General features: G+C 39.8%; 1 protein-coding gene across 43 annotated transcripts in view; it reads left to right on the forward strand.

Moving 5' to 3' along the window:
• The window catches only part of SIPA1L1 (signal induced proliferation associated 1 like 1), a 213894-nt gene that overhangs the window by 86173 nt on the left and 111671 nt on the right, over positions 1 to 16050 (forward strand). For 29 of the 43 annotated variants that reach the window (XM_035540174.2, XM_035540179.2, XM_035540190.2 and 26 more), the window contains one exon: positions 4065 to 4141. The exons of 11 other annotated variants lie outside the window; for them this stretch is intronic. The gene's annotated coding sequence lies outside the window, so the exon portion shown is untranslated. Of the gene's footprint in view, positions 1 to 541; positions 561 to 4064; positions 4142 to 4921; positions 4986 to 16050 lie in introns of those variants that run through there. 3 more of the 43 variants (XM_035540219.2, XM_035540201.2, XM_035540196.1) reach the window with 2 other exon arrangements.

Genomic DNA, 16050 nt, shown 5'->3' on the forward strand with positions numbered 1-16050 from the left:
GTGTTGCAGTACTGAAGAGCTCACTGCTGTTTGTGCAGGCTTGTAAGTTTCCGAAATGTGGGAGAGAAATACTTTGAGAAATGTTTTCAGATGGAAAACAGTATGTTAGGAGAGCTCAATCTCCTCTAGGATGATGATAACATTGTCACTATTCCCTGGTTTACATAGCACTTTTCTCTCCTCAGGTGTAATGGTGCTACCCTGTTCAGGTCAATATTGGTAACTTGTTCTCTTTCACTGTGCTGTTTTAAGTTTATCTCCAGCTTATTTGCCAGATTCCTGACATTTTTCTTCTGATAATGCAGATGTAAAGAAAGAGAGATGTTAAAAAGAAATCCTCTTAAAACTTTACATCTATTCTACTTTCAGAATAGTTAACAGGGGTGTTTTGAATGCTGTTTCTGAAAATGGATGCTAGTAGGTAACTGAAAACACTGCGTTCTGTCCACGGCGTCAGAGAAAAGAGTGCTTTTCTGTCCATATGTCAGTGGTTACTTTCTCTCCTCTGGCAGTACTGCAAGTACTTTTCCTGGAAGTGGGCTACTTTTGCATTCCTTCAGGTGCGTGCCTCTTGGACCCAGAAGTCGTGTTCTAGTTCACAGATAATTTAGTATAGTCCTGGAGATGTAATCAAACTCTTTTTCTGTACTTCAGCAAATTTTTTCACGATATATAAAAAGTCTTGGATTTTCAAACTGCTTTGCATGTTATTCCAGCTTTTAGATCTCTGAACTAGTGAAAATGCATGCATATTATTCTTAAAGGAAAGGGGGAATAGTGTCTGATTTTAGTTTTTTTGGCCTTTGCAAGTGTGTGTTTGCCACTGTTTCCATGTACCGGATCACAGAAGCTAACTTGTTTATGTGAATAACTTACTATTATCCACACGCCTTGTTGGTAGAAATTTAATGAATGAATTGGGGGTAAAATCTAAACAAAAGTTGCTGAAAGTCTGAATTCTTTGGAGGACTGAACGATGGCGTCAGACTTTGGTATGTGCTGTTAACACTTCAGCTCTGATACGTGCTCTGGGTGTCTCTGTACTGGTGTAAATACATGTCGGATTTTGGCAAAGTATGAGTTGTAATATTACTGCTGTTTCATAGGGAAGTTGAAAAATAAAATGGGAGCTAAAATACTTCTGTGTGCAGAGCTAAAATATGTGTCCATGCACATCTGTATGTAAAGTCTAATCCTGTAATATTAAAGGTATAAACATGGCATATGACAAGTTTAGCCTTCTGGTAGGCTTTGATGGCCTGGGTGAGATCCAGAATTGATGTGAGCTGCCTGAGCCGGCATGCTATAGAAAAGCTACCAATAATGCTAACTTAATGAATTTGAGAACGGCGTTGGTATTTTTCAAAATTAAAAAGGCAATGCTCCTCATTTTTTGTCGTATGTGAACGTGATTTGTAGCCCACCAACAAATTGGAAGATCTCTGCTGGTGCTGTAATTTCACCCAGGAAGACTTGGAGGGAATTCTTGATAATGTATTCCGTGTTGGTATTGCTAACCACCTACGTGCATGTGTGCTGTTTTTGTGCTGTTCCTATCTGGGCAAGACTAGGACTGACTTAAAGGTCTTCTTGCCTGAGTCAGAACAATATAAAAATGCAGAGAAGGAGGTTCTTGGCTTGCAGAGATGTAAAATGCCAGACAAATGGGTGGCCTGTGTGAATATTTTTGTTGTATTACATATGTCATTTCAGCAGACTTGCTGGTACTTCAGAAGCATACAGTATTGATGGATACCTTACAATTGTATGATGCAATACCCATCTTGGGACTGCCTGCTTGACGGGTCTCCCTGTGGTTACTGGAGCCACCCAGTAAAGGGTGGTCACACAGGTCAAAAATGCAATTCAAGTACCATGGCACAGCAACACGTGCTGAAAGCTGAAACCATTGCGATTTGAAACTGTCCGCAAACCTCTAATGCCTCTTTTCCTAAATGTTTGCTGTTTGACGATTTTCTGGTGAAATACTGAACTAGCATTGAATGTCCATTACTGGTCTTCCAATTACATGACTCAAGGCTGAAAACCCCTACTCCATGAAGATACTATCTCTTTCTTACTTTATGTGGTTCTGTGAAATAGATCTAAATCTACCTAAACAATAAGATCAAAGCATTGAAGAGCAACGCAAGACAGATGCAGATTCAGTCTGGTTTAGTAGACTTTTCCGTGTATGTTTTCTGCTAACGTCTACTTCAAGAATGGGCTTCTGTTTAATCTGTCAGGTCTGGGAAAGCATTTTAAGCGCAAAACAAGTAGAAAATAATTTCAAATAGCTGAAGGTCTGAAAATGTAGTTGCGTAGCAGAGTTTAATATTAGCTTGCCTTTTGTGACCTGAAGGAAAATTCAGGACTATTTGCTAAAAGTAAAAAATTGCAAGGCCTAAACCAATTGAATTATGTTACTGACAGTAGGAATATGATACACTACTGAGCAAAGATAGGTTTTCTTTTCCATCTCTGCTCTTCTCCCCATTGTTAGTGTTTTAATCTCAATTGTGAGCAGTTGTTGAAATAATAAATGCTGCTGCTTAAATGGTAGTTACAGGTATTCTGTTTTCTTGAGAGCCCCAAACAGATTTGAAAAGCAAAACCAAAAAGCTCAGCTGGTAAAGCCATCACAGGATAAGGCAGGAAGTCTGCATGACAGAAGTCATAAATGGAGAAATTCATTAAGTTGAATGCAGCATCCTGGAGCTGGGCGTACACAGGATTTTGCTGAGCCCGTTTAAGCTGGTGCTGCCTTTGAAAGGGGTGGCCAGGTGCCCCCATCTGCTGATTCGAGTTGTTTGAGAGATCTTGTAACCAGGAGTGAGAGAGAATGGGCATGTGTGCTCCAGTTTTGTATACTACTTCAAATGATCTTTTTCTGAGCATCTCTCAGAGATGAATGAAGGTAGCATATTTCCAGGTAGCTGACTTCAGCTGTGCCTTGGCCCCCCTTGCTGAGGAGGGGTTGGTGCTGCTCGTCAGTCAGCCCTTCATCTGCTGAGGTTTACGGCCTTGCGTTGTAAGGCAAGTCCACGGTGGTGGTGATTTGCCTTAAACACACAGTTCTGTGAATGTTAGAGTTATCGTGACTCATCAGTCAGAGCTCTAGGACTTGCAGTGGAGGAAAAAATACTATTTTGTTAGGCTTAATACACAGCTACTTAGGTAAGTAGCTCCAGCAGTAACTTAAAGGGGACTCTTGTACTGTGAGAAAACCTGACCCAATTTAAGCTGTTTTTGATGAAGACGTTTAGCTTGGGCAGATGTCCCACACGTGGTTTAGGTATACTGTCCTGGCTGCTAAGTTTTCTGAATAATGCTGATTTTGCTTCACGGCCTCGCGGTTTGCAAGCTTGGCCAGACTTGGCACGGGTTCAGGGGGGTAGCTGAGCCTGCCCTGGTGTGGGACTGCAGTGTCTAGGTTGGTCTTCTCCTCTGCTTGCTTTTCTCGGAAATAGCGGGCTCCTTTAGTGGCACGTCTCAGAAATGAGCGTGCAGAGACAATCTGTTCTGTACTCGTGGTGCTTTCTCTGTTGGCATCAGTATGGAGTGGAGGGAGGAAATGATTGTAATTCAAATACCGAAGAGCTGAAGAACAGAAAGAAGGGAAAAGATGCTAGGCTGGGAGACAGAGGGCCAAGCATTTGGAGGGAAGAAAGAAAAGGATGTAAGAGCAGGAAACTGTTGACAAAAAAAAAGGGGGGGGGGGCAGAGGAGGGGGGGAAAAAGAGGGAGTGAGGGAGTGGAGTGAACAAAAAAAAAAAAGGGGGAAGAAAGGAATCATGAGCACCAGGCAGGAACAAGCAGCAAAAGGTTCTGGGGACAAGGGGGAGTGCAGATCACTGTCTTTAAAGTCTTGGATGTTTGTACAATACTGCTGTTTGATATCACTGCAGATGCAAAAATCTGAAATTTTATGGCAGGTGCTCTCAGTAGAAGATTCCTTTTTCGAGAATTTCATTCTCCAACTCTTTGGCTACCTAGCTCTTAAATTAGTTAACTCTGATCAAGAGTTTTATCTATATATTTTATTTTTTTCTCTATTTTACCAGCTGGTACATCTTTGAAGAGAGATTTCCTGTGCTCTTCCTCAGATGTCTGTGATATTTCCAAGAGGAACTGTCTTTCTGTAAGTGGAACTCTTCTGTGAAAATCAAATTCATGATCTGAATTAGTTGAACACATTAACAGGAATGTGTGTATGCAGAGAAGTCTGAACAGTTTTAAAAATGAAATTTTTAGTACTTAAAATCATTTGATTGATATTCCCATTGTCTTAACCACAAATTAAATAAGATTTTTCATGATTCATAATTGGGAATAATGATAGATGCTCAGGGGAAGCTCCTTTTTTTGGCTTTGGACATTTGAAATGAATAGTAAACTTCTATTCTCTAGCTTAGACAGTGATAATAAAAGCAGTACACATCTCTGTCAACATTTGTGAAAAATAAGTCTCTGGGGATTTCTGAATGTGTTTTATTTAATGATGAGAACAGTAAATCTGTCCTGTGTGGTGTCTGAGTGAGCTGTCTTTTATCAAAACATTATTAATTGATTTTTATACTTTACAGCTGTGTTTTGGGAATACGTATTGGAATGAAAGCCAAAAGCTCCCCTCTGGATTGCAAGTCATATTGTAGAAGAGTTGAGTTTTTTTAAAGCAATTTTGATCAGGAGGAAGAGGGAGGCCCTTGAGCTGCCTACCTAGCTTGGTTTGCCAGCAATCGTAGAACTAGTTTAGTCATGGGAGCACAGCTCATCAGACCTGTGTATGTATGTAGGTGTTTGAAGATGAAGATGGGTACCCTGTGAGATCTTCATTTACACTTAAATGCATTATTACCATCAAATTGTGAAATTAAGGATTTACTGGGATTGCCGAAGAACTGTTTATTTGTTTCTTTAGATATGAGCACCATGGAGATCGGCCTTCAAAGCTGCTGTTCTCTAGAAATACTGCTTTTTTGTTAGTAGGTGGTTTTCTACTGGTTTGGAAACTGAATGTGTTTGTCACATGAGGAGGTGAATGTAGCATGGGGAAGGGAGGAGTGGAGCAGGGGAACGGAGGATCCGGCCTCCCTGCCCTGGCAGGGGCAGGCCTTCAGCTTGGCTCATGCTGTAACATTAAGTTGAAGCCTCAGGCTCCATGAGGGGTCCCAGCACAATCCTTGTGGGCCTCCTGGACGGTAATACCTGGTTTGTCCCTAATGTGGACTGGATAGATCAACACGGTGGCCCTTAGGCAGCCCTGGACCACAGAGTATGCTCATGCAGTCTGCACTGTTCTACAGCACAGAAGAATACAAAACCATAGGAGAAATACAGCTGCATATTTGGCCATGGTAAAATAATTCACAAAAGTATTATGCAGCATCTCATTTTAGGAGATGGTTGAGATTGAAACATTGAATCCTCTGGGATCATCGTAGCTATTTAAAGTTAAGAATGCATATAGTACCACAGTTATTTCCTTTGGTGTGCACATGTTGTCTCCTCTCTCTAAAAATTACAGTCATTCTGCAGACTACTCAAAACAGGAAAAAAATGGACTGCCTGTACTAGCTACTCTGGGCTGTGGTTATGAAAGCAAGTGTAGGAATTTAGTAGTCACAGTAGTTGTACCGTAAAAATAACAGTTGTGAAAGCTATTGCTTTTTACATAATGATAATTTTAAAATTATCATCAGCTGTTTTTATACAGAATGAATGTCAAATATAGATGGCTTACCACATAAACCTTTCAATGGCAGAAAACAAAACAAAAGACAAAAGCCACAAATAATGAGATCACTGAATCCTACAGCACAAACCATTGACCTTCTTGTCTCAAAAATAAAAAATAAAAAACAACCAACCCACCCCCTCTAATAATTTCTTATTTATAACTAAATTTCTTATTTGTCATTAGTGTCAAAAAGTTAAAGCTTTAGTTATTGGCTTAATTGGTCATTTAACACAAAAGGATTTCATAGTATTAGAACATCTAAGTGTTCTGGTTTTAAATGTAAAATTGTAGAGTATATTTTATGTGAAGTAATGTGACCTCGAAGAGGCTTTGGCAAAAGATTCAATTTCAGTGAATCCAGCAAAAATTGCAGAGCTCGCTTTTTTTTGCACCTGCTTTACGTAAACGTACTGTGCTTGTACCAAAACTGTATTTTGTTTTTGTGAGTATGATAGTCTTACCAGCAATTTCATTTAATCATCCACTGCTAGTTTTTTTTAAAAGCACTAAATTTAATTTTTAAAGTTCAGACTCTTATGAATGGGAAGACATCAAAGGAGAAGGCCAGTAACTGGGGAAAGAGCCATACACAGTGTAAAATATGGAATAACGAGAGAGGCTAGGAGCCTGTTCTGTCACATTTCAGTTTAAAATAGCTGGGGACATAAGGAAATAAGCAAATTATTTGATGAGTTAGCAATGAACTTAGCTGCAGCAGTTTGAAGAGAAGCAAGGACAGCCAACAGCTTGTCAATTTGATGGATTGACCCCAAAGTTTACTTAAAAAGAAATCACTCAAGAAAATTTATTGCTTTCATATGCTTTTACCAATGTGTCTGTTCTCAGCTTCTAGCCTGTGAACCACCAGTGGAATTCAGAGCCTGTCCATCATCTGCAAACAAAGTATTTTTGATAACCGTGCAATTGAGCAATAGAAGATGAATAATTCAATGTGTCTTACAAATGTGCCTGTCCATCACGTGTAAACAAAAGTATTTTTGATAACCGTGCAATTGAGCAATAGAAGATGAATGATTCAATGTGTCTCACAAAAAGCTGAAGAAAATAATTAGAAAGACAGACAAAAGCATACTTGGCTGTCAATGTAGAAGCATCTTCCTGGTGGTCCCCAGACTTAGGCAGCATGACAACTGATCTCCTCAGCTTTTCATCAGTGGGGCTGCCCCTGTTTAATTTCGGTCACCACCCTTGACTTTGCAGTTGCACCACACCGCATAGAACTAGCGTTGCCTGTGCTCATGGTGTTATTGCTGGAGGTGAGTGGGGTTGTGCAAGTTCCCCTCCCTCTACAACCACTTACGTATCTGTGATGCTTTTCACAGTTCTGCCCTTAGCTATTTGTGTATAATTTAATGAAGCCAGGGAAGTTGCATCGGGGCTTCGTGGAGAAGTTGTCTTGAAAGAAGGCAGGTAGTTTTTCATGAGCTGCTGCTAACTACCTGTTTCCTCCCAGAATTTTCCTGGGGAAGAGGTGCATCACCTTCTGAAGTCAGACAGTAAGAGTTTTTCATAAACTGAGCGGCTGAGTTGGGAATCTTTTAAGTACCCTGAAAAGACCTTTCTTTTTGTTAAGCACATGTACATGTTCATGGAAGTTGTTTTGCATAGGAAGATACAGGAGAGCTATTTTAAATATTGGTATGAATCTGTAGATATTGGTAATTCTGTCTTCCAGTTACTGTTAGCTGAGACGTCAAATATATGTTAAGGATACTTCACATTGCTGTGTTTAAGAATCTGCAAAAAATTGTGACAGTCAGGCTTACCTTAATTCCAAGTGTAAGGAGGTATAACCAAGTACTCTTGTTCTGAGGGTGTTCTCATTCTTTTGTCACTGTAAAATATTTTCTTTATAACAATCTCCTGGTTATCAGTGCTTTTCAGATGTCTGTCAAGGTATCACCATAGCTCTTTTCATATATGCCCGTTAAAAGTTATTGAATTTAATGTATTTTTTCCAACAGAGCATTTGCAAATTTCCATTCAGGTGCATACTATCTGAAGTGCTCTTTTTACCAGTAAATCTTGAAAACAAATTCTTGAAGGAGGAGACGAATTATTCACCTAAAGAAAAGAAGGGTACTTCTTGGACAGATTAATGTATTTCAAGCTGTGTTCCCCATCTATAATCAGATTTGAGAATGCAGTTTTCTGCAGTGCGCCTGCACTTTTTTGACTTGCATTTAAAATATACAGGCAAAAGCTATACCTAACAGAAGTGATGCTCTCTTACCTCCCATGTGATGATAAAAATGTGACATGATGTATGCTGTCACTGAGTCAAGAGAGCTGGGTGGTTCACAGAGTAAACAGATCACAAGTCCATTTTTCTGTGTATGTATGGGAAGGGAGGAAAGAAGAGTGGGAGCCTTCTTTCAGGTTTTGCACTTCATTTTGGGTAAAGTCAGTGTTTTACATCTGTTAATGGGGAAAAAATTGGTTCATGAAATCGTATTAATTTAGTAAAGCCTTTAAATCCTTGATTTTTCTTCCAGTACAGAATATTGTTGCAAGAATCCTTTCCTTAAACTTTTCAACAAAGGAGAAGTAATTACCAGTAAAATGGTCATATTTTTTTATAAAGTATGGCTGTGCATAAATACACAGTGTATTTTCCTATGTGACTTAAATTCTATGGACTTCCATTAAAATACTCTGAATAGAATAATTTCCAAAATACCAGTGAATGTGTCTGAGTTAGCTTTCTATAAGGTAGTTGGTTAAGAAGGCCATAATAACAAACATAGTGGGACAGGCCATGCATCCATCTACCTTAGCAATCTTTTTGACATGGTGCTCGCTTAGTATCAGAAGTTTAGAGAAGAATATGAGAGCAGGGCAAGCACACAATGATCTTTACACACTTATTTCCTCTAGCGTTTAGTAGCTTTTGACTCTTGCATCAGGGGAGACATCATGTGCAAAGTATGCTTTAATGGATATTTATTTCATTGAAGCATGAAATAAGTAAGCTTTGTAGAGTCTAGTAGTATCTTCTGACAGAGATACGTTGTTTATGTGATTTGTAAGGTATTGTCATTATTCTAAATAGGGTATCTGATTATTTTATTTGCTGCCCAATTTTAATATTTGGAGAGAAATCAAATGATGATTTCCTGTTCCTCTTTTCCATGTTTTCCATGATTTTATAGACCTTCTGTTTCCTCTCCACTGTCTGTTCCAGAACGAAGGGCTCTTAAACCCAGGCAGCCACTGAAAGAACTTCCTGCTTGCATATTCCTGCTTCTGTTGCTGGCATAAGTGTTCCTATAGTCACACAAAGACACAGAGCAAGGGACTGATCTGCCTAAAAATTTACTCTTCCCCATCCCTAGATACTTTGAATAGTTAAGCTCAGCCAGCCCATCCCTCTGTGTGGGTGCATGGCCATAGGATGGCAGGAACGGTAATAAGCAGATGAACACCTTCTCAGGTCTGTGGGCTTCAACTCTCTGTTCCATTTAACACCAGGTAAGAAGTGTTCATAGAAATTTGTTGCTTTATCTCTGGCTGTGCTCTATATACACTCATACAAAGAAATGGTTTCAAACCAGAGACCTGAGAGATTTTTGTTCTGGGGCGGTTAATGTCAAAGTGTACAGGTAACTCTTAGCATCCAGCAATAAGTGAGTGATGGTGAACCCACTGCCTAAGCAAGCCTTCCAGGGGAGGAGTGAACAAACTGCCAGCGAGTCCCTGTGTGCAGGCTCCCCAGCCATCCATGCTGCATGCGTGGGCCTCTGTCGCCTCTGCAGCTGGTCTCATGGGGACGTGTGCGTGGATCTGGGCCCGTGGCCAGCTCTGGCCCAGCTCCCGAGGCGGGTCTCTGTGCCGCAGCTTTTAGAGCAGAGCTGGTAAGATGAGAAGACAGGAGAGACAGTCTTGTGGAGGTGGGGAGGGAGGCATGCTGTAGAGGCAGTGTTTGGACGATACAGGAGTGAGAGGGAGGAATTTGAGCACTGGTATTTGAGGGATATACAAATGTTGCTGCTTTTTGTTCAAGTGGGGTTTGACTTAAAAACCCAAAACACCTACATCCCAGCTGTCAGGTAACGGCCTGACAGACTTCATGGTGACAAACTTGTCTGTGAGAAGTTGATGAGAATTACCTTTGGGAGGTACACATGGTCTCGTGTGGTCAGTCAGCCATGCACCCCGGCATTGCGCTTTCATACTTCTGTCAGTAGAAGAAATACAACACTGTGTCCAGGAACATGAGTAGTTTACAAGTTGACAATGGGATCGTCATCCATTTGAACCTTTTGGTTCACACCCCTCCACTTACCTTAACTTCTTTACCATCTTTAATGGCTCCAGCACAGGGCATGAGTAGCTTCATTTTCCCCAAAGTTGACCTTTTGGCAATGAGTTTGCCATTTTTTTGCAGGCCTGGTTTTCCATCATGGCTGTATCTAGAGTTTAAGGATATTTCCCTTTATACTGTAGGTAACAGAAGCTGGCTTGTTGAGACTTAATTCTCTACCACCTCCTCGCCATGCAGTTATCTGTCCATGTCCTGTGTAATGCCCGTGATCCACTAGGATCTTCAGTTTTCTTTTGGTTCCCTCTTACCTCTATTCCCTCCTATATTTCTGAATTATCAGATGGTAAGACGAACCTGCTGTGGATGCTTCCAGGATGTACGTGCTGACTGGCTACTGTAGTGGTGACACTAGTTTGGTCTCTTACCTATCAAACTGCCTACTTTTATATTTTAGGCCTACATCGTTTCTGAGACTTCAGTCTTGTCAGACTTAGTAAAAGCTCATGTATGTATAATCGGGGTAATTTATTAAGAAAGGAAGGATAGCAATGGTGACTGCAGAAGTCTGACTTGTTTAGGAAACCAGGAAAGGGGGGAGAGATGAATTCTTTATTCAAAGTCAGCTAAGTTTTGCAATGTTCTTTTGCTTTTTATTTCCTTTCCCTGTCTGTGTTGTTTTAATGTGGTTTACCAGTATGATGACCCCTTCAGGAGTTCTCACTGAAAATGGCCTCTAACTTTCATCTGAACATGCTGATTTCTTCTGCTTCTATAAATTTCACTGTACAGCTGGAATAGCTGTGCTTCACTAGTTTAACACAAAACAGAGATGCATTTATTAGCTGGATAATGTCTGTGCTTCTGGAGTCAAGTCATATTTGCATTTGGTAGAGTTTATAGAAGGCTGTTTTCTCAGTAGAGAGATTATGGAAAATGCTGAAAATAATATTCCTGAGGATTTTGCATGATGCAAGTGTCATGTACCAGATGGCTTTGCAACCTATTTAGCTATCTGTTTTTGTTAATCTTGCTTTGCTTGCTTGAGACCTCAAAACTTAATTTCCCCACCTGCTGATAAATATAGGGTCATAGGAATCGCCACGTTGGGTCAGACCATCTGTTCTTTAATTAGGACTAGTAGCAGATGCTTGGGATGATGATGCACAAAAATCTACAATAGGCAGTTATGTTAATAATATGCTCCAGGGAATCTCTCTCTGGGATCCTGTTAGTTCAGCTTGCATTGTAAAGCTATTTATTTTTAAATATTTTCTATTGTGATGCCATTTTATCTTTTGTTCTCCCCTTTAATATTGCTAAGCTTTTGGCTTGGCAGTCCTGCATCCCTCACAGTGAGTTCCCTGGCTAGATAAACGAAGTCTCTTTGGGTGGGGAACTTGTCAACTTTCAATTTAGTTGAATGCTTTCCCTGTCTCTTCTGTTATTCATGGAAGGAAATCCTTGGTCTGCCTTTCCTCTGCCATTTTAAAAATCTTTTTCTTGGGAAAAAAATTGTATTCTTCCTGATGCTTCTTTATGCTTTTTGTTATTCTTGATTCCTGTCTCCAAAAGGAGAGAAAAACACAACTGTGGTAACTGGATGATTCAAATTTCCCACCGTGCTTCAGTTGAAAAAACACCGGTGATGCCTATAAAAGAAAATTTTTTCTTACGCTACCGAAGTAGTATAATTTAAACAAAGTACCTTCAGTATTTTAGTTTTTATTTGAGGAAGATGAGCTTTGTTGTAATAGTGAAGGTGCCTTTGCAATGGGCATGTTGACTAAACCTGCTACAGTGCTGCAGCAAAGTGAAGGTTTTTTTCAACTGTTTTCAAAGCTGCTTTGAGCAGAGCATGGCACAGAACTAAAAGGTGGGGGGAGTTCCTTCTCAGGGCCATGGGTGTGCCTGTGTTTCCCTTGGCAGTCCTAGATCTGAAATGAGAAACAGCTCTTTTCTTACTGCAGCTGGAGTGGTGCTTAAAGAATTGCTGATCTGGGGGACAAACATCACTCGCTGATAGTAACAGCAATGCTACTAGCTAAACAGCAGCTCCCAAACTGGGGGTTGTGGCAGCACAAATGGGCATGGACACAAGAAACTAATTTCTTTGGGGGGGTGGGTTGTTATACTGTGCTGATCTGAAATAAATTTAAGAGCAATTGATAGAGAAATGGTTTGATATAGATTGTGACTATAATTTTAAATATCTGTGTAAAAGGGATCTCAGTTGTCTCTGTTCTTGCTTTTTTTTTCTATTTTTGTGGGGCCCTATTTCTCTGTGGAGTATTACTCACGAATTGCTAGCCTCCCTGTATGACTTACATTTTTCTATATAGATTATTAGGTAACTGATTAAACCTCGAGGTGAGTGTAAGTTAGTAGTTGAAGGAATCAATAGGATTTGAGTGAATGGAAGTAAGAAAATTATGGGGAGGAGAGACAGGTTTTGGTTAGATACATTAATTGAGAAATGAGATGTTGAACCCTATCCTCCTAGCCAGCAAAGGAATGCAGTTTTTTCTAACCTGCTTCTAAGCATTGGAGCCAGAAGCCTCTGTTGTGTTGTGCTCAGGTTTCCAAGGAGATGTGAGATATTTTTGCAAAACTGAGAAATTGAGAAATCATGGAAAGAGGAATTTTAAATTGCATGTCAAACCACAAAATGCAGTGGCACGGAAGATTTGTAATACAAAGTATTTTAAGGGTAGAACTTAAATGCTGTACAGCTGAAATCCTTTTTCACTGATGGTAATGATTAGCATTTAACTGAGAGCTATGTTAGGATGATAAACAACATTCTTTTCATTTTCAACTGCTTGGAGAGAAGACTAAGTGCCCAGATAAATAGATGCTATTTATCACCAAGTCTGCAAGAATTCTTTACCCAGAATTAAAAATCCTAAAGTGTTACTAAGAAATTAAGATGGTTTAAAAATGCTGGAGATCTAGTTCTTGAAATGCTGTTTGGCTTGAGAGTGTTGAATAGGTATTACAGATTGAGCATCCCAGGAATGTTCTGTGTCTAGGATGTTAAAAGCTGCTTAAGATTATATGAAGTATTTGTGAACTTCTTGAGGAAACTGGAAATTTTCAGTTGACGACAGCATGTGTGTAGCATCCAACTTTTTTGCATTCAAGAGTTAAGGCAAAATGTAGTAAAACCTGCTCAGATGCCGGCTTATGCTTTGGAGTACTGGGTAGCTGCAGGACACCCCATGAAGCCAGAAGAGTGGACTGATTTTGCTAATCATGGACATGTCATGCTTTGTGAGAGAACTTGTAAATTAGTAATCAAGAGATGGACTTCTTTCTAGTGGTATGACAATTTTCATGTCCTAGAATGTCTTGGTGTGCAGCATTGCTAGGATCCGTGAGTCTACAGCAGACTCTCCGGCACAAAGAGAGTAATATCTGAGCTTACATGGTACAAAGTGTGTACTTTCTGCTGTATGGCATATATAACCTTAAGCTTTCTTCTAGCCATACCTTACTGTAGATACGTCATGGTTCTACTTGCCTGTATTTGTTTCATCTGTTAATTTTAATCATGGCTTTGCTTCTGCACCTGCGCTATCACTAACAGGCTGGTCAGCATCTTTATCCCTCTGGTTGTGATACTATTTCTGTACCTCAGGCATGGCTGGCAGGTGGAGCAGATAGGTAGGGTGTGTAGCAGGAAATCACAGGGAGGGGTTCTGTGAATCCCTGTGAAAACTCAGTAGGAGAAGGGTAGGTGGAAACAATACTGTTGTCAGTTTGAGCTGGAAGCCAAGGGGGGATTGGTCTCCCTCAATACTACTTGTCTGGGGTGAGCCAGCACCGGCATTGCTGGCTCCCCAGCTGTCCATAGTTCTGCTTCCTGTTTATTCCATAAATTAAAGAAGGTATTCTTCTCAAGCAGGTAATAATGTGACTTTTGAAGATGGAGATGCATGATTTGTTTAAAAAAAACATTTTTTAACAGAACGTCACTATGTAAGAAAAAAACAAAATGCAAAGCACAGTGTTAAGCTTTCTGGTAAAAGCAAAATGTTGTATCCTGTACTTTTATATGCTTAAAATCTCTGTTCTATAAAACAATTTTTTGCTGGCATATATCTTCATGATAGCTTCATACTGGTTTTGGTTTTAAGACTTAGGATTTGTTTAACTGAATATTCTAGGACGAAGCATTCAGCTGTATTTACTTGGTAATGTGTCAAACCTTAATTTCATTCTATCACCCACTAAGATCTTTGGACATTGATATAAAGAAGCGAACAAGTGAAGTATTTATTTCTATTAGTGAACGTATTTGTAATGTTGTATTTGAAAACACTGCTGTTTTAGGGAAATACAAAGGTCCACAAAATAGTAAAACCTACAAAAGTAAAATTGCAGAAGTTTTGAAGATTATGAAATAGTTAAAGGATATGTTGCTGATGCAAAAAAGACATCTTGACCAGCTATATATGACTGCATTCCTTGCTTGTGCATACTGCTTTTTGAAGTATTGGGCCTCTGAACTACAAAAATGATGCAAGTTTTACCTTTGCTTAAAAAACAGGATGTGTTTGATACTAAAGTAATAGAAAAATGTGAGAGGAATGATTTAGGAGATGTAGCTTGAATAAGGTGGAAAAAAAGGACTGAAAATGCAAAAACTTTAGGAAATAATAAAATTAAATATTAGGGAAGTTTAAATTGCCTACTCCGTAGGGGCAGTTATTCAGTTGTTGTTCACAACCGCACTTCCTATTTCTGCTCATGAATGAGTTTATGATTTTAGCTTAGTAATATGTATAAGTAGTGAAAGCAGAGGAAACTATATAGGGGCCAACTGGTGAGAAGAATGAATATATATATATATATATTCTTTTTTTTAATTTTTTTTCCTGCTGGTTTTGGTACCTGGGTTACTTGGCAGAGTGAGCTCTAACGCCGCAGTCAGCGCTTCAGTCGTGTAAGCATGCATTCAGGACTTCCCCGAAGACAGCAACGTGAAGATTTTTTTGGTGAGGGAGGTTCCAGTGAAACCTCAAAGATGAGAGGAATTTCAAAAGGAAACTAAAATGATCATCTGTCATGAGAGATTCATTGGCTGCTATTCAGAACAGAAAACTGTGCAAAATGCTTGTGGCCAGCTAAATGAATATGAATGTGTTACATTTTTCCACCCCCCTTTGCATGCATAACAGAACATGCCTGAATCAAAACGGTTTAGGCAGATCATAGTTGGTTAATGCCCACTTGGTATTTAAAACCTTCCTGGAATAAAATACATTTGTTTGGTTTAAATCAATTTTATGCTGAAGGACTTCCAAACTTCTTGTGAAGCTTTTACATCGATGGCGAGTTGTCTGTTCAGTTAGCTCCCATATAGAACTGACATCAGGTTTCGTTAGAAATATGGTTTGCTGCTGTGAATGTTTAGTTTGTTAAAGTACACAGGAATAAATAATTTCTAAATATAGGGTTTTTTTAGTAATTTTATTCTCGAGTAGGATATCCCAAACTGCGTACATCTTGCTCAAGGAAGGGTCCTGATTGTGGTGTGTCTTTGGATGTAAAGTCAGCGCAATTACTGTCTGCATTAGATTTAGCAAAGAAAATAGTAAATACAGGTCTGAGAAAGCTTTTATTCACTGTGGAAATCAGAGTGGTGAACTAGGCAGAGATTTTGTAGGAAGAGGTGGCCATCTAAAGAACTGAGGATTTGTATAGTAATTATGTAGACAAAAGTTGTCTAAATAGCAATGCATCAGCTTTTCTGGATTTCTTCTGCTTGTGATGTTTAGAAGTTTCACTTTGTCATTTGCTTTAGAGAAAACATGGATTGCAGTTTTAATCTCTAGGTGACAGCACAGTGCCCTGTTCTTTACAGCAGGCAGGTGCCACCAAACCGTGTGATGCCGTTGTTCGGAGAGCCGAGCCACCTCTGCTCTTCCTGCCTCTCCCCCAGGGTGTGGAAGTGGGTACGGTGAGCAGCAGGTGCTGCTTGTGCCCCAGCGTGCCCGCTGCCCCCCAACCTGCCAATCCCCGC

Source organism: Cygnus atratus, chromosome 5 (genome assembly GCF_013377495.2).
Source record: "Cygnus atratus isolate AKBS03 ecotype Queensland, Australia chromosome 5, CAtr_DNAZoo_HiC_assembly, whole genome shotgun sequence".
Classification (NCBI taxonomy): domain Eukaryota; kingdom Metazoa; phylum Chordata; class Aves; order Anseriformes; family Anatidae; genus Cygnus; species Cygnus atratus.